The following is an 8,959-nucleotide window of genomic DNA, read 5'->3' as shown; positions in this document are numbered from 1 at the left end:
TCATAACAGTTACGTCCACAGTGCCCCCATAACAGTGACATCCACATTGCTCCCATAACAGTGATATCCACAGTGTCCCCATAACAGTGACATCCACAGTGCCCCCATAACAGTGACATCCACAGTGCCCCCATAACAGTGACATCCACAGTGCCCCCATAACAGTGACATCCACCGTGCCCCATAACAGTGACATCCACATTGCACCCATAACAGTGACAGCCACAGTGCCCCCATAACAGTGACGTCCACAGTGGCCTCATAACAGTGACATCCACAGTGTGTCTATAACAGTGACATCCACAGTGTGTCTATAACAGTGACATCCACTGTGCCCCATAACAGTGCCATCCAGTGCCCCTAGTGCCATCCAATGCCCCCTATTTGTCAGCCAGTGCCTCCTAGTACCATCCAGTACCCCCACTATGCCATGCAGTGCCCCCTTTTTGCCATCAATTGCCCCCTTGTGCCATCCATTGCCCCCTTGTGCCATCCAGTTCCCCCATTGTGCCATCCATTGCTGCATGTGTCATCCACTGTGCCCCAGTGAAATTGTGCCATCCACAGTGCCGCCCCCCCTCATGTGTCAGTCAGTGCCGCCAGTGAGAACCACAGCATAGCGATCAACCTCTGTGGCTTGGCTGATCGCTATGCTGTCACTCCTGCGATACGATACAGAGAGTGGCCGGCGGTCCTACACATGCACATTAGCATTTAGCCTAGTGCGCTGTGAAGACTGCCGGCCGCTGCTTTCTCCAGCAGGAGGCGGTGACGTCACTAAGGACGATCCATCTTCTGCTGTAGAAAGGAAGCGAAGACAGGAAGATAAGAAGACGGACTTCAGCCGGAAGCCAAGAAAAGCCATCTGGAGGGCCACGTGACCGGGAGCAGATCTTAGGAACGGATGCACTGTGGAAGGTAAGTGATGTGATCATTAATCTTTCCTCCACAGGTTAGATTTTTAAAGGAAAAAAAAAGGTTAAGCCCGGAGATCCTCTTTAAATTAAATTCGACAAGTTCCAAAAAATGTTGTAATAAAATAATGTTACAGTGGCTCACCTTCCTTGATTTCTAGATCAAGGTGCACCCACTACCAAATTAATATTTAGAGTAATGATAATCAATTTAATGACAGGCACTCTATCATCCGGTATGGCATGAAAAATGATCTATGCTGTATTATTTGTTAATTGATGCCGTTTTAATACATAAAACATAATTACATTAAAACCAATAATTTAAAAAAATTATAAAAAATATAAAATATAGTTCTTTTGTTTTAATTCCGATTATTCCTCCTATCGATCAAAGTTCATGTATATATACAGGGAGTGCAGAATTATTAGGCAAGTTGTATTTTTGAGGATTCATTTTATTATTGAACAACAACCATGTTCTCAATGAACCCAAAAAACTCATTAATATCAAAGCTGAATATTTTTGGAAGTAGTTTTTAGTTTGTTTTTAGTTTTAGCTATTTTAGGGGGATATCTGTGTGTGCAGGTGACTATTACTGTGCATAATTATTAGGCAACTTAACAAAAAACAAATATATACCCATTTCAATTATTTATTTTTACCAGTGAAACCAATATAACATCTCAACATTCACAAATATACATTTCTGACATTCAAAAACAAAACAAAAACAAATCAGTGACCAATATAGCCACCTTTCTTTGCAAGGACACTCAAAAGCCTGCCATCCATGGATTCTGTCAGTGTTTTGATCTGTTCACCATCAACATTGCGTGCAGCAGCAACCACAGCCTCCCAGACACTGTTCAGAGAGGTGTACTGTTTTCCCTCCTTGTAAATCTCACATTTGATGATGGACCACAGGTTCTCAATGGGGTTCAGATCAGGTGAACAAGGAGGCCATGTCATTAGATTTTCTTCTTTTATACCCTTTCTTGCCAGCCACGCTGTGGAGTACTTGGACGCGTGTGATGGAGCATTGTCCTGCATGAAAATCATGTTTTTCTTGAAGGATGCAGACTTCTTCCTGTACCACTGCTGAAAGAAGGTGTCTTCCAGAAACTGGCAGTAGGACTTGGAGTTGAGCTTGACTCCATCCTCAACCCGAAAAGGCCCCACAAGCTCATCTTTGATGATACCAGCCCAAACCAGTACTCCACCTCCACCTTGCTGGCGTCTGAGTCGGACTGGAGCTCTCTGCCCTTTACCAATCCAGCCACGGGCCCATCCATCTGGCCCATCAAGACTCACTCTCATTTCATCAGTCCATAAAACCTTAGAAAAATCAGTCTTGAGATATTTCTTGGCCCAGTCTTGACGTTTCAGCTTGTGTGTCTTGTTCAGTGGTGGTCGTCTTTCAGCCTTTCTTACCTTGGCCATGTCTCTGAGTATTGCACACCTTGTGCTTTTGGGCACTCCAGTGATGTTGCAGCTCTGAAATATGGCCAAACTGGTGGCAAGTGGCATCTTGGCAGCTGCACGCTTGACTTTTCTCAGTTCATGGGCAGTTATTTTGCGCCTTGGTTTTTCCACACGCTTCTTGCCACCCTGTTGACTATTTTGAATGAAACGCTTGATTGTTCGATGATCACGCTTCAGAAGCTTTGCAATTTTAAGAGTGCTGCATCCCTCTGCAAGATATCTCACTATTTTTGACTTTTCTGAGCCTGTCAAGTCCTTCTTTTGACCCATTTTGCCAAAGGAAGGGAAGTTGCCTAATAATTATGCACACCTAATATAGGGTGTTGATGTCATTAGACCACACCCCTTCTCATTACAGAGATGCACATCACCTAATATGCTTAATTGGTAGTAGGCTTTCGAGCCTATACAGCTTGGAGTAAGACAACATGCATAAAGAGGATGATGTGGTCAAAATACTCATTTGCCTAATAATTCTGCACGCAGTGTATATATTAAATGCTGATCCGTATTTTATTCTTGATAAAAATGTAAATTGCAACCGTGTAGAAACTGAATATACTGTACGTAAATAGACGATTTGAACAAGTCCCAACAAAAAAATAATTTCCAGAAATAAATGAACATTAACGGATGATTAAAGGCTAGGCCTAATGCTCAATTTCTCGTTATTTCTGACAGGTACTTTTCTGCCCTAGCCTGTGTCTTGTAGTAATTACATATAAATGCTGGTTTCATTAAATTTAACAATCCCCAAAAAATGTAAATTCCAACTGTGTGGAAAGGGAATTAACGGAAATGGAGGACTGAGGCATGATGCTCAATTTCTCGTTATCACTCACAGGTAGATTGCTGCCCTAGATTGCTGCATATATCTATATATATATATATATGATTTGTAGTAATCATATATATATATGCTGATTTAAATAAATTTATCAATCCCCTGTTATCTCAGAAGGAAATGGCTCAAATGGATGACAACTGTTGCAACAGGATCTGTTTTTTACAGGATCCCGTTTTTAGTTTTTTTTTCTCTTCTTCTGACAGAGCAGAAGAACCGAAAGCTAATCAGTGATATGAAGCCTAGTTTGCACCTAGCAACCAATCACATTCCACTTTTCATTTTCCAAAGGAGCTATGAAAGTTGGAATCTGATTGGTTGCAATGGGCAACTAAGCCAGGTTTCCTGTACTCCGGTTTTGATAAATGTACCCCACTGTGTTTACCTGGTTCTTCAGGGACATCTGAACCCAACAGCACCACTAATCTCAATTTCCAGTACTCTTGTGATTCCTGTGTCCTGGTATCCAGGTGAATGAAGTTGAGCTGTAATACCAAACACAGCCATTAATAAGAGAGGCGCTGTTTAAACATTTCTTCTAATCACACAAAAAAAATGAGCAGCCATTTAGTTGAAGAGACAGCATCTGTTATATAGGAATCAGATAACGCATTGTGTTATGATTTGGAGAAATATTGTTTATTCCGATGCTCTTTAATAATTGAAATCCAAATAGACTTTTATCAGCTTCTATTCCACTGTAAAGTATCGTCTTACATTAGTGATGAAGTTAGGCTTTTATCTCTGTGGAATGACATCTCGCTCACAATATTGTGAGTTAATACTCACTGGCTAAAACAGAACTTTGAATACATTTCCATCAATGTATTTGGATCACTTGGGAATTTGTAGTGAAGGGTGCCCTGATGCCCATGACAGAGCAACAAAAGTTCCCACCTTGCAATTCCACCCCATTTTCAATCACTATATCACATATTTTATGCGGGGTAGTTTGGGGCTTAGTGATAGTATTACGCTGGTATCCCTGGGGTATTGTGTGGTTTAGGGGTGAATACCCAAAATCTCTAGACGTCTAGGATAATGAAGAGGTTAATATTTATATACATTCTACATGGTGGTCTAGGTTGGTTATGGGTTTATTTATCATATCCCTCGAGGTCTGGAGTGGTTAAAGGGTGAATACTAGAGATGAGCGAATTTATAGAAAATTAGATCCGGCTGCTTCGCGGAATTTTACAAAAAAATTTGCTTCATGGCGAATTACTTCGTCACGAAGCGCATTTTTTTGTAAGCATCGGGTGCAATGACAGGGAGCTGCGATAGCGCCACCCCCGTCATTGTACCCCTCAGATGCCGCATTCATAACAATAATTCAAACTTACAAATTCAAACTTAACTTCTTCATTTGCTCGCGACGGGCCTGCCGCCACCTTGCTTGAAGATCTCGGCCAAAATCCCGTGTGGCGCGAGATTACATCATCACGCCGACCGGCGTGATGATGTAATCTCGTACCGCACGGGATTGGCCCTATCGTATGTTGAAATCAGTCGAATGGGCGCTTGTTCACCATTCAATGACGATTTTGGCCACTAACACGGCCACTAACACCATTCTACATTGGGATAGTTATCACCCCCCGGCCCTTAAAAGGGGTATTCCGATGGGTCAATACTTACGGGTTCAAAGAAACTGCTCTAACTCCGAAGATTTCCATGTAGAGGCCAAAAAATTATACAAAAGGTTTTTGGATAGGGGGTACCCATAAGCAGTCTTAAAGAATGCCTATAAAGAGGTATGTGTACAGCAGAGGAGAGGTCTTCTTACCCCAAAATAGTCATTGAATGGTGAACAAGCTCCCATTCGACTGATTTCAACATACGATAGGGCCAATGCAGAGATGTATCTGTGCAACCAGCTTCCCTCATTATAGTTGTTGTTTTTTTCTTTCTTTCTTTTGGTATCTGTTACCCTATATTTTGCTTCATTTGGTTTAGCCTATCCAGGCCTCTACTTTTTCCCACACGACCCCGTGAGGAACCCTGTGTCTGGGGGAAAACGCGTCGGGGTATAAGGGGAACATCTATCAACTAGGGTGTATTAGGGTATTGTAGGGTAGGAACGAGGACAGAGGGTCCCCACCTTCAGGGGATACCTCTGGGCTGAGGAATAAGTAGGGTTAAACTAGGGAAAGATATCCCCCCCCCCCCCCCCCCCCCCCCAAGAGTCCCTATATTGCCTACCTTATTATTCCTGAATATTTGTGTATCCGATATTAGTATCAAGACAACACAAGAATGTACTGTATATAGCTGACTAAGGTGAATATATGTATATATATATGGACCAAGGTTTCTAGGTCTTTTAAGTGACTTTAATAAAGATTGGATGTTTTTAAGGGTTCTTTTTTATTTATTTTTTTCTTTTTAAAATTTAAATCCTCTCCATAAGGATGGAGTCTTATTTTAGTCAGTGCAGGATTTATTATAGAAGCAGATTATGCAAATAATATGGGGTTCGTTATGGAACGGCACTGAGTTGCATCTACTGGTACAGCTATATCATACCACCACTAGGCGAAACCTATCACATAGAGATTTTTTACAGCTCACATAAAATTCAATAGTTACTATTTAAAACCACATACAAGCTCCCTCTAGTGGTGGTTGCAGGAAGCCAAAATGTCATCATTCTATGAAAGCCTGAAAGTAAGCAGTGGATTTCAGTTACATGTGTGAAAAACAGAGCTCTGACCCCTAAAGATATGAAATCATGGTGGATGAGCACAGTTGTTTGTGAGGAGCAGGGTCCAGTCTAAGTTAGGGCCTTATAATCTTTGTGAAAATCCCTGCTGCTAGTCTAGTTTTTATCCATATCATAACATATGTGTTCATATTATTGTCAGTAAAGATTACATAATATGATAGTTTATCCATGTTAGCGTTATGGATCTTAGAATCCTACATAAAGGTGCAAGGCTAAAGGCAGATGTTCACAGACAGATTGTGGATATTAGGAGTGACTGGAAATGCAATTACTTCTGGGAACTCCGCCAATACAAGCAGATGTACAAAAACAAACAAATGGATGTCATATAGTAGATACCTAATCAGAAAGAATAGAGTAGATGCCAGGTCTTATAGAGGAGCTGTAACCTCTTCTAATGCAGTGACCTAGTACAGTTAAAAGGGGTTAACTGTATGGATCACTTAACATTTACTATCTGAGGTTAAGGAATACTTTTTTGTGCTCATTATGTGATTTTAAGAGCAGAATATGGGAACACAGTTTAGTTATTGTGCACTATTCAGTAAGAGGAGGCACTGGCCCCTCTGAGTCAGGAGTGCTGTGTAGTCTGATTGCATCAGCCAGAGAGTCTGGAGTCAGCAGCTTGGCTGAAAGGAAGTTGCCTCCTGTCGGTCCAGTGAGAGGCCTACTTAAGGAGACATGTCATCCCTGGAAGCTGCTACTTAAAGAGGATGTCTGGGTTCAGAGCTGAACCCGGACATATCTCCAAATTCCTCCACTTAGCCCCTCTGACATGAACATCGAAGCATTTCATGCTCCGATGCCTTCCTTTGCCCTGCATGATACAGCACAAGGACTTATTCTGGAGATTCGGTGACATACCGGGCTCTCCATAGGTAAGCTAGACTCAGGACAACGGAGCGAGGCACAGACGTAGCGCAGTGAGAACTGACTGAGGGGGAAAGTGGAAGACCAGTATAGGGTTAATCTAGTGGGGGGGTGAAGTGTTGCTGGGGATGTGCAGGGGGGGCGGTGCTGCAGTTTCGCGGGCCGTTTATATGCAGGGCCGTGGTGGGAGGCGGCACCAGAGGCCATTATTGTTCTGGTGAAGTTGGGTGCAGTTGCGGCATGGCGGCGCTTGAGGAGTTCCTGGTAGCGGTGCGGGCAGCAGCAGAACAGCATGGTTCTGACTGGCTGGTGAGTAGTTTGCAGGCGGCGGTGGGGGCACCTGCGGTGCCTCCGGCGGCTGCGGTGGGGAGAGTGAGGGCCAGGAGATCTGTCCCTCCGGAGCGCTTGAGTCCAGAGGTAACACCCCGGTTACGGCGCCGGCTTAGGAGTCCCCCTGTTAACCCTCCGCTTGCTCCGGCTGGAGTGACAAGTGTCCCTGCCAGCCGGCGCAGCGGGAGGAGTTCGGCGCAGCGTCGCGCGCATGCGATTGAGTTGCGGAGTGGCCGGGGTCAGGATCCATCCAGGTTGCCTGGGAGTGTGCATCGCGGTGAGGCGGATCGAGGTGTGGCGCGTGCAGGTGGATGGAGTGTTAGGTCTCGGGCGGCTGGCGGTGATGGTGGCCTAGGTGATGCGATCTCACTTACCCCAGGTGAGGATCGGTCGGCGGCGTGTGAGCGCAGGAGGCGTCGGGAGGCATCGCAGAGTCCGGAGTTGGAGGCGGCTCGTTCGGCTGGTGTGGGTGCTGCAGCGGGGGACTCGTCCAGGAGACTGAGGGTGGCCCCGCGGTCTCTGTCTACTGGCCGGCGGCGAGGGTCTGGTGCGCAGCTGCGTGGGGGATCCAGGATGTCGCCACCTGCTGGTACCTCTGAGGTGCTGGGCAGGGATGTACAGAGGATTGCGCTGGCTGGGGGAATGGGCTTGGCTCCGCCCCCAGTGCGGCTGGTGGACAGTAGGAATGTGAGAAGGTCGGATGCGGCTCACGGTGGGACTTCCGTGGAGCTGGGGTTTGGTGGGCCTGAAGTTGGTGATGCCTGTGGTCCGCGGCCACCTGGAGGTGGGCCTGCTAGCAGGGACGCTATTCCATTACAGCCACGCCAATGGGACGTTGGTGGTGGTTTCGTGGAGGATCAAGCGCTGGAGGAAGGTGAAGTCAGTGTCACTACCAGAGTTTTGAGACGTTCTCACAGCTCTGTTTCTCCACCCCTGTGATGATGTCACTACTAGAGCTTGGAGGAGTCCTCCCAGCTGTTCCTCCTGCGTTTGATTTCCCTGCCTTTAAATCACCCCTCCTCCAAACTAGGGTGTGGATTATAGTTCTCATTTGAGTTGTAGCTCTTGCTTGAGTATCTTCACTTGTTAGCTATCATTTCACTGGACCTGTGTTCTGCTGCAGCAAGCACTCCGGATATTGCCAGCTGTCTTTGGATCCGTCTTCTCTGCGGCTGCAGCTCCTTCAGCTAAGTGTGAAGACATTGTTGTGTACCTGTTTATTTTCTGACTGGATCTGAGGCGGCCAGGGTTCCCTCCATATATTGAGCAGGGCACCGGTGGCCGTGCCCCTTCCACTATTGTAGGGGTTACAGTGGTCATCAGTCTTAGGTACGTGGGCATGCCCCGTTCCACCATTTGGATCCTGGCATGTGCTTTAGCAGCATAGGGAGAGCTTTGAGGGTCTGACAGGGGTCACCCTTTATCCTCCCTAGTTTGGGTCCGGTCAGTAGCTCTATTAACTGTGTATGCTCTTGTTGCTCACATACAGCCGTGACAGTCAGCCAGGAGGCTTGGGAGATCGGGGGTCGGAGGGACGATGCAGTCGGCGCAAGTCCTTCTACGTCCAGGTCGGCGATTGAGTCTTCGCGGAGAAGTACAACGATGCGGTCGGCGGCTGCTGGGAGGACGCCTCAGGGACAGCCAGGTGAGAGGACGTCGGGTCTGGACCTTGTTGGGGGAGTGGGGGGGGGCATCCAGGGGAGGACAGGTTAGCACGTGACTTGTTGGCGGGTATGTGGACTTTGTTGTCGCAATGGAAGTCTGGGGCAGAGTCGTCTCCGGCCGCAGTA

Source organism: Bufo bufo, chromosome 1, assembly GCF_905171765.1.
Source record: "Bufo bufo chromosome 1, aBufBuf1.1, whole genome shotgun sequence".
Classification (NCBI taxonomy): Eukaryota; Metazoa; Chordata; class Amphibia; order Anura; family Bufonidae; genus Bufo; species Bufo bufo.
The sequence above is the reverse complement of the archived record's forward strand: the minus strand, read 5'-3'. Positions refer to the sequence as shown.